We start from the raw sequence: 15930 nt of genomic DNA, 5'->3' as shown, positions 1-15930 counted from the left end.
ACAGAACATGTGACAGAACAATACCAATACAATGCAAAACATGAGGGGATCGAGGGCCCTGCTCTTTCGAGCTTACAATCTAGGAGATGACACAAGCATGTAAATCATGTTGCCTGTACAGCAGTTAATAGCGTCAAAAAACTTGGAGGAGCTGGAATTCATATTTCTTTTTCATATCGGTATACCAATACCCTTACTAGTTCAATAGACATCACAGTATCATCAGTACCACCATAGGCTACAGTTGAATGGTTAGGTTTGGATGAACTTAAAGCAGAAGTCAAGTCAAAATCTAACTAAGCTCAAACCTGCAACCATCCCCATTCTAAGCCCTATGCTAACTACCCTGTAAAGGAAAGAAGTGCATACTTACCTAATCTAAGGGAACTTTGGTCTGGTCACATGATCAGGTTCCAACTCTGGCTACAGTGTAGAGGAGGAACAGCGGACAATGGATGCCCCATAGTAAGTCTATGGGTGACGTCACCACCCAGCCTCTGCAACCATTGTTGCTGCCCTCTCCTCTACACTGAAGCTGGCCATTGGGGAGATCGTGTGACTGGACAGGAAGACCCTTATATTAGGTAAGTATACTCATCTTTTATTTACATGGTAGTTAACATATGCCTTAGAATGAATGACTGAATGGAAATACGTTTAGGCTTAGTTAGATTTTGGCTATACTCCTACTTTAAGTTCATCCAAAACTAATCATTTTACCATAGCCTATGGTGGTATTGCTGATACTGTGATGACTGAACTGCTACATTAAATTGTAGTGCACAAGAAACTGTAAGTAAGATTGCCAATTTTATCAGCAGAAATCACTACTATGCTGACTGTTTCCAAAGATCAGACAAGAATCTTAAATTATTAGACATAAAGTAAAGTAGATGTAATCCCAAATAACACTGCTAAAACTGTGTATCGTAAATACACTGCCCTCTGAGTGGCCTACTCTATCAAAAACCAAACAAAAAATTGGTTTTACATATGAATTAATCAGACCCCTGCTGCCCTGTCTGCCTCCTGGAGCAAAGTGAGATACCTGCAATTTCTATGTATGGGGGAGCATATCTTGTGATCCAACACTGGGTGCCTGATTGACAAAAAACAGGTCCATATGTTGTCAGGAGTGGAAAAAGGAACAGACCTTACTCTTGTGTATGCTTCAAGCACACCAACTTGGAACTTACATGGGGAATTATTTTGTGACCCTGGTGGAGTGTGGAGGAGTGACTGGACATTAAGTACCTGCACTAGGGGAGCAGGGGATGGAGGGTGCAGTCTATTAGGTGGATCTGTCACTTCATTCTCAATGAACAAATTGCAAGTTTTGTCCAAACAGATATTTTGTATGATGGCATCACTTCAAACCCAAATGCAAATACAGTAGTTTCCATTTTGTATCTAATATAATGTACCTCTTTTCCTTTTTTATACCATTTATTGCATCTCAATGCTCTTGATCTCCTACAGCCTCTTTGCAGCCACTTCACAGATGCCTGCATTCTGAAGTTGGCTACATGACATTTCTCAGGGTAAGTTTCCTGATTGTGACAACAGTGAACTATGCCTGGGAGTACTGCAGTCACACAGGTTCTCAACATTACTGCAAAGACCATATCTTTATATTGAAGGAGAGTATATCCATCTAAGCTGGACATTCACTTTGCACATTGGGATATTATTGTTGTTTTTTCATAGACTTTTTATTATTTTTATTTTTTTTTAAATCTTTTTTGTTTTTTATTTTAATTATTTATTTTCTAATCTCACTTATTAAATTATATGATGAATTTTTTTCACTGATGGAAGATTTGCACATTGTTATAAGGATTGCACATTTAGTGACGTGATAATATGATATGAATTTATTTTCCACTAGTTACAATTTTATATAATTAGTTATGTTTAATATTAATTTATTTTTCACAAGTCATAATTTTATATAATCAGTCATGTTATATCATTCATTCTCATATTTTAATTTATTTATAAGCACTTAGCACTTTTTGATTTACACTTTTTTGTGGATATTAGAGAGCGATTAATATTTAAACCAATTTGGGATAGACCATTGTCACCCTATACCAGGTGCAGTCTGTACTCCCATCTGTAGGTGGCACTTGGTTTGAGCGGCAATGTAGAAAGGGAAGGAAGTTGTGGGGAACCTTGTTCCTCTAGGACTTCCTTTAGTCATCAGGAAAGCAGCTGTCCAATTGGACGCTGGTGCCCTGCTTGATCTCTGTGGCCATCTTTGTTGAGGGCAGCACTTTTTCTGGCTCACAATTTTGGTCTGCAATTTGTGAGTGGTTAGTGTCGGGACAGGTTCCCTGCCTGTCTGAGAAAGTGGCTAGAGTCAGGGAAAGGTTCCGGAGGAGTCGGGACAATACGCCTATCCCCTGCTATAGGAAGTGTTCCCTTTTGGGTGTGTACCGGCTGGGCCTCATTCCTGCTCCATGTTGCTGAAGCTGTCGTAGGGTTGCCACCTCATCCCTTTTAAACTAAACACATATTAATTACACAGGTTCTGTGGCTTATTAAGGTGGTAATTAAATTCACTTAGTGCCTTATCTGCAATAGATTAGCCTCAGAATCTGTGTAATTAATATGTGTTTGGTTTTAAAGGGATGAGGTGGAAACCCTAAGCTGTTAGCATTATTCAAAGTCATCAGACCACCACTACAGTTTTGTAAGTGGCTCTGGACAGCTGTGCCTACCCATTGGGCTGTGTTGTACCTTGTTGGAACTTTCTGTAATACACAGTTCACCTTTCCTCAGCCTCAGTGTGATTTCTGATGCCGACACACCACACTTCACCCTGCTCAAATGCGTTTAAGATGGGGTTACTGCCTTTTTGGGTTTCAAAGTCTGTGGTCCATGGGCACAAGTACCAACTTAGGTGAAGGGTATAGAGGAGGGACCATACCCCATTGAAGGGATGCACATAGTAGGGCCTGAGGCCCTGGGAGCAAAGCAGCAGCCATGGCCTAGAAGTGGCAAGAATCACTGCACCATCCCCAATGATACCCATTCCTGGGATACATCTGTTGTGCAGTAAGTTAAATTTGGACTGATACCCAAAAAGTGAAGATTACCTTACTGCCTGGTTGAGTGTGCCAACACCATATGGATTTTTTGTCGCACCGAGTGTTACTGTCATTTTGTTTGGGAACTATGGCATTAAAATCCAGTCAGTAAAGAGTTCAAAGAAAAGTAAGCTTGCCTTTGTTTGTTGCTGTGTGAAAGACAGTGGCATGTAAAATTTGCATATATGCTAAATGGCTATAATCAGTTTGGTAAGAGCAATGAACCCTATGCAGGCATGGCTCACAAGGCTGCAAATAGTCCACAGCCCCCTAAGCACTCCACTCCTTTACACCTGGACGTACAATGTGCCTAAGACAAGATGCACCCAGTGCACACACTCATCATACTCCTGGTTTCCCTTGACAATCAGGCCACTGTAGAAACATAGTGAGCCAGGTCCAACATCTTCACATGGTTCCAGTACAGGCTTCCAATTCCCTCATCCACTACCATTCCCTAGCCCAACCAGATTTGCACACAGTTGAGTACACTCAGATCCCTCTTCACCATGTGGGTACTTCATGAGATGCACTGTCTAGTATGATCTCAGAGTTACTGAGGTTCCACTTCAGACACAAGAAGCAGCCATGGGCTTGGTCCAACTCAATTTTATTGGAAGAGTCTCCTTCAAAAGCCCATTAAATTACATCCTCCCCATTAATAAATCATGCTGCAGTTCTATTTCAATGAGCAGTGGTGTACCTTGATGTGCCCAGTAGCAGGGGTGCCCATCTCAGGGATATTGTAGAAAACGAATTGCCCCTCTTTCTCTCCTGGCTCTTTTCTTCCCACAGGCTGGTCTCTAGAACTTAAATCCACCCCAAGTATTTATATGATTCTGCCAGGAGGAAATAAATCATTCTCCATCCTGGAAGGATATTAAAGGAGCATTATTATTAAAGGGGAACATGGTGACCCTTGCCTACACATACAATATGCTGAACTGATATGAGAAGGCTTGGGAGGAATTTTTAAATATGTTCAGCCAATACTTGGAGGAACCCTTAACAGTAGCCAGTTCAGGATAGGAGTGGTGGTGGTCAGTAGGTGCTGGTGACCAAAATGGTTCCTCAGGTGCACCCCCTGTGATGTTTAGACACATGTATTATGCTATCCCCAGATATGGAATGTGACCACAGAGTAACCATACTTGTAATCAGGATATCAAATGAGGCTTCTATGGAGAAGAGAACTAAGTACTCCTATCAAGTAAAATGCACTAAAATTGTAACCAAGAAAGTACTATGCTGATGAACTGTAGGACTTCATGGAGCTTCAGCCCATTGTTTCTGAAAAGATGGGACTCCCCTTTAGGCCCGGGAACTGGCCTAATAACCCAGACATTGGGGGAACCTCTAACAAGCTCTTGAACAGGTACCTTCATGGCAGGATCAGTTGACAAATACTGAAAATGACTTTTGGAATTACATTAACATTATAAAGCTTATATGAGATTTTAGTGATTGGGTTTACAGCTACTATAAATCAAAATATTTCAGCAGGTCAGCTATATATACAAAGTTATAGTGTTTGCCTTGTGCCGCATGTTTTAGAAACAAACAGCATCTTGTGTGTACATTTTATACTCACCCTGATCTGTGCATTGTTCTGAGATTTTCCTATTTCAAACACTAATCCCTTTGTTGACTTAAGTGCAGCGTTATTACTCAATACAGGGTACAAAGTACAGTGAAAGGAACTTGAAGGCTTTAGATAACCGTAGTTCAAAAGATACCATAAGATAGTGCTGGTAAGATCAGAGCACTGATAGGTCATTTTTGTAGAACAATGGTAGTCATCTTACAAGGTATCAGGGGACTCAACTGAAGGCATACATATTATTGTGTACAGGCAATGCTACAGGAGATTGTTGACATATTACAGGACATGACCACAGGGTGCAAACATGCGTACAAGTGTGACTGGAAACTTGAGAAATGGCACACAGTACACAAGACTGCTAAAACAGTGTTTCTCAACATTTTTTAATTCAGGATACCCAATAAAAGCATGCAAAATCTCAAGGCATACTAGTCTAAAATGTGGTCCCCCATCACTTCAGAACCCCCCCTTTTTCACATCAAAGTTCCCTATCAGGGGCGGACTGACAACTCATGAGGCCCCCGGGCAATAGGGAAACATGGGGCCCCTGTGTCCTTGCCCACACTCAAAAAAGCCTATGAAAAAGGTACCAGGGGCATCTCATGGGGCCCCCTACTGACCCTGGGCCCTCGGCAGTGCCGAGTTTCTAAAGGGTCAGTCCGCCCCTGTTCCCTATTCAAAGTCCTTGCCCCCTTTCACATCAGAAACCTAACATCCCTTCCCTTCCCTTCACATCAGAGTCTTCATTCCCCCATCCTCTTTAACTTCAAAGTTTCTAGTACTCTCCCCTTTTAAATCAGTCCTAATTTTTTCCCACTCTTTTTCACATCAGAGTCTTTACAACCCCAACTTCCCCCTTGATTGGCTCATCTGCACCCTGGAAAGAACAAACAAAGGGCACAGTGTGGCACCCTTGTAGGCAAGTGTAGTTTGACCTCCCTGCATAGGTGGCATTGCCGTGCAAAGACAGCAGAGGTCCCATGTTCTTCTGAGGACATGTTCTTCTGTAGGTGTCATCAGGAGAACAGCTGCTGCATGCTGCTATCCTGGTTGACCTCAGCGGCCATGTTTGTTTTGGGCAGTACTAATAGAAAACACTGTCCCCCTTCAGGTGGCTATCATTTGCCAAGTGACTAGGCCAGTGACAGAGTGTATAGCATAGATATAGGTTCCAGTAGAGGAGGGACAAAAGTAGGAACTTTCACTTGTGTCTCAGGCAGGAGCCTTGCTAATCTAGGCGCCTCATTGCGGTCTGCCTTCCAGCCACCTCCTCTGTCAGGTATCCTCTGCACAGCTCTCTGTAAGTATGGTGGGACCGACACAGCCATGTATACAGACTTTGTACCACCTTGCACAATCTTCACATTAATAAATCTTTCTGAACTGATTGGCCCCTGTGTGAGTTCTCTTCTTTCTGAGTACTGGGCGCTGCACCTACCCTACACCATAATTGTGAAACACCATGCTAGAAGACACCTCTATGACAGCCTTCTTACAAGTTATTGCTTCCTCAACTAATTGTTTGGGTCTGAGGGCTGCACAATGAGCAGCAGGAATCCGAATAAGCCACCATCGAATCTTTGTAGTGCAAGAGGATACTCACACAACCACAGGAAGAGCATACAAATAGTGTTGACTTGGGATTTGAAGGCGCAATGTTTGTGCTGAAAGGCAGAAGTGCTAACCACTAAGCTAATGTGCTTCATACACACGCATGATCATAGCAGCTATGCACATATATTCAATCCCTGCAGTCACACTTCCTTGCATTGAACGTATTTCTGGGTAGCAATAGCGATTGTTTGAAACAAATTCAGTCCAGGAGGAGGGTAAAGGACAAGAGTTATCTTGACCAGCTCAGGAGAGTTGCTCCCTATTCAAAGTATCATCCATTAGCAACCATCATATGTCTTTACTCTGTTGACAAACAGTACTTAATATAATTCCAACTTATTTAAAGCTGAAGTCTAGTTATTAAAAAATAATAAAAATAAGGAGCGCAGGTCATTAAAAAAAAAAGTAATTTTCCCTGCGATACTCACCTCCAGTCTCTAGCTGTCCACCACAGTTCTTTATCTATGCTACTAGAAGCTACCAGCTTCCAGGCTGAATGTCGGCCAGTTTTATGTAGCCTACTTCCTGGGAGCACAGGCATTCCAGGACCACCCCCCTCGGGGCACATCATCATATCTGGGCACACAGGAGATTACTTCAGCATTCAGTTCCCACCCAGGGGAAAGTTAAGTTCAAAGACAGACATTTACAGAACAGGACCAGACTGAGGGCCTGGAATGCAGATGTCAAAAATGGTTATCACACATATTCTCACTCAAGTATCTTTCCAAGTAATTGGGGCTAGCAAGCCACCACTGGGCATGTAGTGGATGACCACTAGGCACCAAAACATTTTGATCCAATCTGTGTCTTTTTTATTTATTGTGCAACTCGTGTTCTTACTGTATACCGCAGATCTCAGCAGATATATCTTGTGTGTATTTGTTTATGACCTTACAGAATATTTCAACCATGATATAAGTACATGCAGACAAGCATACTCATAGCATATGAATTTATATTTGTATATTTCTCAAAAGTATAAAAAGATCAGAATACTGAAGATCAGTACAAGCATCTGAAAATAGCTGGATTTAAAGTGAACTCCTACATTGTACTCTGCCAATTGGAAGCATCTGAGGCACCTCATGTTTTTCTAGAGATCCCTCGGAAACCATAAAATTCAAATACTGACTTCCTAGACATAGCTGAGCTTAGCATTGTCCACTTCTTCCTCCAGTGCCTCAAGATTGGGTCATTAATGTCATGGGTGGCTTTATTAACCAATCAAAACTAAGCATTTGGGCTGGGTGGGATGTCAGAAAAATTCATTCAAAACTGCCAACATCCCAATACAACAGTTTGAAAACAGAGAAAAGTGACCCCCATGGGACTTTTTTGGCAGGTTCAAGTGTACAACTGTATAAAAACATCAATTTTTATTCCAAAAAGTAAAAAAAGACTCACTAAGGTCAGTAAAACAAAGCTTCAACAGAGCAGCCCATAACAAGCCACACACCATTATACAATGTGGCAGTACAAATACCCTGACACACCAAAGAAAAAACTGCCAGCACATTCAAGTTTGGTCAGTCTTGGTGATCAGCAGACAAATTCCAACGCGTTTTGGAACCAATGTTTCCTTCTTCAGGGAATAATAGAGCTATGTCAGGGCTATAATGCAATTTTAGCAATAGATCAAAAACATTGTAAATCCCATACATAAAAATGTAAAAAAAACAAAACAAAGCATAAAACATGGCTGGTACCAGATGGCACTTACATTCTATAATGCAAGGCAGGTTAAAGTGATCACACAGGACTGTATGTTATTGCCTCCTAGGTGTCGCATCTAAGGGAGATATGCGATAGCACACTGCGCATCCACAGGGGCCGCACAAAAAATGACCAAATGGAGATGGAATAAGAAGGGTCTTAAATAAAGATGGATTCAATTTAATGAGGTTTGGGAAAATCCAAAACATATGTAGCACTACCCTTGTGAGGGCCATTGTGTTGTGAGAACCCCTAAGCTCTGCACAGCCAAGCAAAAGTCATTTTTCACACTTTTATCCACAGCCGGAGAACAGTTCATGGGCTTGGTTTTGTTATTTTTTTAGGGGAAATAACTTGGATAGGGAGATCTGATTGGCTGGAGAGGCTATATCTGGCCACTACTTAAGAACACTGGGGCATGATTTGATCTCTTTCTGGGTGAGCACGTTCTGGAAGGCTGTAGCCTCTTGCTGCATTCATTGGTAAGCATCGCCCCTTGCCATGTACACTTCTCCTTGGGAAGTTTGGCTACTTTTTTTCATTGGATTCATTTTGTAATGATTTTTTACCTTGTTAACTTAGCATTACCATCTTTCTATTTTTATTTATTAACCTTTGTTTCTACTTAAAGTGGTTGTAATGGCTCAAGATTTTTTACCTTCATTCATTCTATGCATGAAGGTAAAAAACCTCTGTGCAGCAGCTCCCCCAGCTCCCTCAATACTCACTTAAACCCCTCTCGATCTAGAGTCTCGGCAATCCCTGGACTCCCTCTCCTCATTGGCTGAGCCATTGGCTCCCACTGCTGTTCATCACAGCCAGTGAGCCAATGAGAAGAGTGAGGGGGCAGGGCCAAGTTGTGTGTGTAATGGACTCACAGAGCAATGGGTGTTCCCATAGCAAGCTGCTTGCTGTGGGGGCACCTGATAGGAGGGAGGGGCCTGGATCGCCGATGGGGGACCCGAGAAGAGGAGGATCTGGACTGCTCTGTGCAAAACCACTGCAAAGAGCAGGCACGTATGATGCATTTGTTATTTACAAAAAAATGAAGCCTTTTATATTACCTTAATGTGAGAATGCTATCTAGATAATTAGCTCAGAGGGTTGAGCTGAATCCATACATGTATTTTTTTGGGATTTTTCTAAATCTCATTACATTTAATCCATCATTATCTCAGACCTTTCTTATTTGGTCAATTTTGTGCAGCCCCTGTGGATGCGCGGTGTGCTGAGGCGTATTTCCCTTTGATGCAACACCTAGGAGGAAATAACATACAACCCTGTGTGATCACTTTCACAGATTAACCTGTTTTGCATTATAGAATGTAAGCGCTATCTGATACTAGCCTTGTGTTATGCTTTTTTGTTATATCACGTTTTATTTATTTATGGGAATTACAATGTTTTTGATGTATTGCTATAATTGCATTATAGACCTGACATATCTCTAATATTCCCTGAAGAAGGAAACTTTGGTTCTGAAACATATTGGGATTTTTCTGCTGATCACCAAAATTGACCAAACTTGAATGTGCTGGCAGATTTTTCTTTGGTGTACCGCAGAATGTCAGGGTATTTATATTGACATATTGTATAATGCCGTATGCCTTGTTATGGGGTCCTCTACTGTAGCTTTGTTTTATTGACCTAATTGGGTCTTTTATTACTTTTTGGAATAAAGATTGATATGCTTTTATACATTTGTACACTTGATTCTACACTTTTCTCTGTGTAGATTGTAAGCTACAAGGAGTTGGGCCCTCCTAACCCTCTTGTATTGAACTGTATTGTTGCTGTATTGTCTCCCGTTATATTGTAAAGCGCTGAGCAAACTGTTGGCGCCATATAAATCCTGTATAATAATAATAATAATAACAACTAATGAAGAGATAGCAGACAGATATCACTATGTTGGCTTTAGTTGCAGCATTTAGTTTCTTCTGACCAACTGGTCCTCAACCTCTGAGTGCAGCTAGGAAATGATCCCTCACCCAAAAGTCATAAATCAAAGTATGCATGTGGTTGTGTTAGGTAAATGACCCTTAAGGCCACCTCTGCAGTGCGTTTTAGGTGTACTAACATGGAACTCTATAGAACATGTGTTTTGATGAAAGTGCATCAAAGAGGTAGGATGCAAGACCTCAAACACACATAGAATGCACAGCTGTGAACAGGACCTTAAACTCCTTCATTAAGAAAGGATAATGAGTCAAATTGGGCCATTAGCATCAGCACCCAAGACCTCAAACACACATAGAATGCACAGATGTGAACAGGACCTTAAACTCCTTCATTAAGAAAGGATAATGAGTCCAATTGGGCTATTAGCATCAGCACCCAAGCCTCGTGCAGTATACAGCATAATATTGGAGATGGCTCCTTTTTGCTCTGAATTGTTTGCTGAACTCCCAGAAGGCTGTTAGTAAAGTCCACAAGCTCAAAATGGGTGGAGGGAATGAATATAGAAACTTTTCTATTCTTCACTCTGCACCCTTTCTCAGAATGGCGTCAACTCACAGTGTGAACACACTCTTGACCTCTCTTTCAACCCTTAAAACAATGCTTGAGCACAACTAGTTAAAGAAAGCTGAAGGAAGTTTTCTTTTCATTCTTCCTCATTCTTCAAACTAGTAGACTTGCAAAGCTAAACACTTTGGTAGCAGCAGTTTCATTTTGGATACATGCCAGTCCTTTCAATTATCTCTATACCCAATCACTAAAATATACTTTAGCAGGGTAAAATAACCAGTTTTTATCAAAATTAATACTTGGCAACCCTGCCATGAATGTCCTTGCTGAGTTACTTCCCGGTATAGGATGAGATTGCTCTGTCCCTGTCTTCCAATTGTCCTCTTTAATTTTCACTCTTTCAGTGCTCTTGCTTTGAAGACTAAAGGAGACTGTACTGACCCCCATTGCATAGGCATGTTCATCATCAGGAAATTCCCTTCAAAGAAATTACAAACAGCAGCATACAATAAGACCTCCAATGTATGTAGCCAGGGGCGGACTGACCATTTGGAAACTCGGGCACCGCCCAAGGGGGCCCCATGAGATGCCCCTGGTCCTTTTTTCATAGGCTTTTTTGAGTTTGGGCCCCATGATCCCCTTTTGCCCGGGGGCCCCATGAGTTGTCAGTCCGCCCCTGTATGTAGCACTACCCTCTTGAGGGCCACTGGATTTGTTTGGGTCCTCCTAAGCTCTGCACGGCCAGGCATTTTTCCATACTTGTACATTCAGAGTCACTCAACAGTCCTTGAGCTTGTTTTTTAGATGGGGTCTAGGGGTATATGGGATGCCCAAGGAACTGTAAACTTGAGGACAAACTTCTTAGCAACAATACTGTGCAAAAATGTGGATCTGAGAATGACAACTGTCTCTGTTAAGAAGCACTGAAGTCCCCTTGGTGTACCTCCTCAGACCCCAGATGAATTCCTCCTCTTCACCTGGCTGCACTGAGGGTATCCCAGGGCAAGGGATTCCAAGATCTCCCACATAAAAGAAAAATATATTTTAAATATATTTTAAAAATATTCTTTCCAAATATATTGACATATATTTGAAATACTACAATTTTGGCCGTATTAAATATATTTCAAAACATGTTTCCATATATACAGTCATGGCCGAAATTGTTGGCACCCTTGATATTTTTCCTGAAAATCAAGTATTTCACACAAAAAAGGTATTGCATTAACACATGTTTTGCTATACACATGTTTATTCCCTTTGTATGTATTGGAACAAATATAAAACAGAGGCAGAAAAGCAAATATGACATAATGTCACACAAAACCCCAAAAATGGGCTGGACAAAAGTATTGGCACCCTTAACTTAATATTTGGTTGCACACCCTTTGGAAAACATAACTGAAATCAGTCGCTTCCTATAACCATCAATAAGCTTCTGACACCTCTCACCCGGAATTTTGGACCACTCTTCCTTTGCAAACAGCTCCAGGTCTCTCTTATTGGAAGGACACCTTTTCCCAACAGCAATTTTAAGATCTCTCCACAGGTGTTCAATGGGATTTAGATCTGGGCTCATTGCTGGCCACTTCAGAACTCTCCAGCGCTTCTTTGCCATCCATTTCTGAGTGCTTTTTGACGTATGTTTGGGGTCATTGTCCTGCTGGAAGACCCAGGATCTTGGACGCAAACCCAGCTTTCTGACACTGGGCCCTACAGTGCGACCCAAAATCCTTTGGTAATCCTCAGATTTCATGATGCCTTGCACACAGTCAAGGCACCCAGTGCCAGAGGCAGCAAAACAACCCCAAAACATCATTGAACCTCCACCATATTTTACCGTAGGTACTGTGTTTTGTTCTTTGTAGGCCTCATTCCGTTTTCGGTAAACAGTAGAATGATGTGCTTTACCGAAAAGCTCTATCTTGGTCTCATCTGTCCACAAGACGTTTTCCCAGAAGGCTTTTGGCTTACTCAAGTACATTTTGGCAAACTGTAGTCTTGCTTTTTTATGTCTCTGTGTCAGCAGTGGGGTCCTCCTGGGTCTCCTGCCATAGCGTTTCATTTCATTTAAATGTCGACGGATAGTTCGCGCTGACACTGATGCTCCCTGAGCCTGCAGGACAGCTTGAATGTCTTTGGAACATGTTTGGGGCTGCTTATCCACCATCCGGACTATTCTGCGTTGCAATCTTTCATCAATTTTCCTCATCCGTCCACGACCAGGGAGATTAGCTACAGTGCCATGGGTTGCAAACTTCTTGATAATGTTGCGCACTGTGGACAAAGGCAAATCTAGTTCTCTGGAGATGGACTTGTAACCTTGAGATTGTTGATATTTTGCCACAATTTTGGTTCTCAGGTCCTCAGACAGTTCTCGTCTCCTCTTTCTGTTGTCCATGCTTAGTGTGGCACAGACAGACACACAATGCAAAGGTTAAGTGAACGTCTCTCCTTTTTATCTGCTTTCAGGTGTGATTTCTATATTGCCCACACCTGTTACTTGCCCCAGGTGAGTTTACAGGAGCATCACATGCTTGTAACATTCTTATTTATCCGCAGTTGTGAAAGGGTGCCAATACTTTTGTCCAGCCCATTTTTGGAGGTTTGTGTGACATTATGTCGAATTTGCTTTCTTTCCTCCCTTTTTTTGTTTTGTCCCAATACACACAAAGGGAATAAACATGTGTATAGCAAAACATGTGTTAATGCAATACGTTTCGTGAGAAATACATGATTTCCTGGAGAAATATCAAGGGTGCCAACAATTTCGGCCATGACTGTATATATATATGTACAGTGCATGCTGAAATGCATTTTTTATATATTACAAAATTTATGAAAAATATTTTTTAAAAAGTAATTTTAACATATATTTTGACATATATTTGTAAATGCACTCCAAAAATGTAGATTGAATGTATTTTTAAAGACGTACAGTATATTTGAAAATGTATTTTAAAAAATATTTTTTCTATATTTTGAGTAAAAATGAATTTCAACATACACAACATACGGATTTAAAATATATTTTTCTTCCATTTGTGCTAGGTGTTAAGTAGTCCCGATGAGAACTAGTTGGGTCTTGCACCTAACTGCCCTCTCCCTTTTTCTGGCCCAGGGGGTAAAGGAGTACTCACACTGTCCTGTCCTGTCAGTGTGGTGGGTTGGTAGCTGCTTTCAGGATTTTTGCTGGGCTGGTTTCTTCCCTGTGTGCTCAAGATGTCCTCCCTAGGAGACTTTGGGCTCCTATCCAGCAACCAGCCTGTAGGTAGGCACCCCTCCCTGGGGCCCCTTCCCAGGCTCCACACTCTAGCTTTCTCTTAGTCCTTCTTCCACTCAGCTCCCCTGCTGCTCAGGCTCTGTCAGATTAAAGGGCTGTCCTTGGTCACCATGCCTGGCCACCTGCCTGGGGATTGGCCAATGTCCCTCACATATGCAAATATGAGCCTTCTCCCCTCCTCTGCTCCTCTTCCACAAAATTCTCTAAGTTTTTGGAAGGGTGTGAGGGCTCTAGAAGTCCCGACCTGTAGAGCCTCCCAGCCTGTTCTGAGGTGAACTTACTACCTCAGTCATAGGCTGACTCATCCCAGGCTGTTACCCAGCCTCTAACTACAAAACAATAAACCTAGCTACTTAGAGGGCACTACAAGTACAAATTAGGTTACTCATCAAAATGCTGGCTTTTGGATAGATCCAGATATAGGAATGACCTCTAGGAGCCCTCTCAGATTGTAAGCTCTAAGGAGCAGGGCCCTCTGAATCCTCCTCTATTAATTTGTATTGTAATTGTACTGTCTCCACTCATGTTTTACAGCGCTGCATAAACTGTTGGCGCTATAAATCCTTAATAATAATAATAGAAGAATTTCCAGTGCTGTGCATGGGTGGTAACATTGACAGGTTGGTCCTGCTAGCCTTTTATTTTAGCAGAATGTGAGGGTCCTTTCGTTAAATGATAGGAAAGGAACAAAGTAAAAATTAACAAATATAAAGGGCAGCTGTGTATATTATTATACAAAATCTATATAGTGCCAACAGTTTTCTCTTCACAATATAAAGGGAGACAATACAGCAATGATACAGTTCAATACAAGAGGGTTAGGAGGGCCCTGCTCCTTGGAGCTTACAATCTAAAAGTTTATAGGCAGGTGCAGTCTGTACTCCCCACTGTAGGTTGCGCTTGACCAAAGCGGCAAAGCAGAAGGGATAGGAAGTCCTGAGGAACTTAATTCCTCTGTAATTTTCTATGGTCATCTGAGAGCAACTGTCGGATTGGGCACTGGCCACTGACCCTCTGGCCCCCTGATTTGGTGTGCATTGCGAATTGACTACTGTAGGAACAGGTTCTCTGTCTGTCAGGGACAGTGCTCAGTACCAAGAAAAGATTCTTGGAGTAGCTCCCTTATTGGATTGGACCAGCCAGGCTGCATTACTCCTCTCTGCAGATGCTGTCAGTATTGCTTATGTCGCAAGATCACTGCTGCGAGTCTTGTAATTGGCTCTGGATGGCTGTGCTCACCCGTCGTGCCTAGTTGTACCTTGTTGGAATGTTTCAATATATTCAGTTCACCAAAATCTGCCTCTGTGTGTTCTTTATCGCCTCCACATATGTGGTTAGCAAGATGCATCTCCACTAAAAGATTTGTTTTAGAGTTAAAAATAAGAAAAATCATGCAAATTGTACAGGGGGAACCTCTTTGCCACATACAAACAATCATTTGCCCATCACTATCACTTAGCAACTTCAGAATCATGCAGTGCATGAAGCTGTGCTTAAAAGAAATAGGTAGAGTCACCAGTATTGGCTGTAGATAATCTTTACCCCATTACCGACTTAACATGCCTTGTTCTCCACTCTGTGTTTGTCTGGAGGAAACAATCTTGGTAATGGCAGGGCTTTACATACTCAAGTCAGAACCCATAACAAGGAGGAAGGTGAGAAGAACAACAGTGATTTCACCAGTTCTCACTGCAAATCTTCTGAGGTTAGTAGTCATATTTACAGCTCTGTAAGCACATCCTAGATAAGGGTCTGGTATAGATGTGGGGACTCCAATGCAAAAGAAAAACAAACAAAAGACAGGAGTGTAGCAATCGTGCACACAGAGACGCGGTCATCAATTTTGCTCCAAACCCCTCCATCTTGTATATCTCCCAAATCAGATTCCTCCGGTATCCCCCCTCCCTCTCTGTTGAGTGACATGTGGCCTGGATGATGACAGAGATCACAGGCAGCAAACTCATTGGGAGGGCGTCATGGCTATAAACCTCAATTAGCTGCTGCCCATATGTCTGCCAGACTCTTGCTTGGAAAGGGATCGTAAAGACATAAACCAAGTCCCTCGCTGAGCCTCAAAGACATTCCAGATAAGCAATAAAGCAGACATCACATTCAAGACCCACTTTCCGCTATAATTACATATCTTGGAATAT

This window comes from Staurois parvus, unplaced genomic scaffold (assembly GCF_062004578.1).
Source record: "Staurois parvus isolate SC_StPar_1 unplaced genomic scaffold, SC_StPar_1.0 ptg000151l, whole genome shotgun sequence".
NCBI lineage: Eukaryota > Metazoa > Chordata > Amphibia > Anura > Ranidae > Staurois > Staurois parvus.
The sequence above is the reverse complement of the archived record's forward strand: the minus strand, read 5'-3'. Positions refer to the sequence as shown.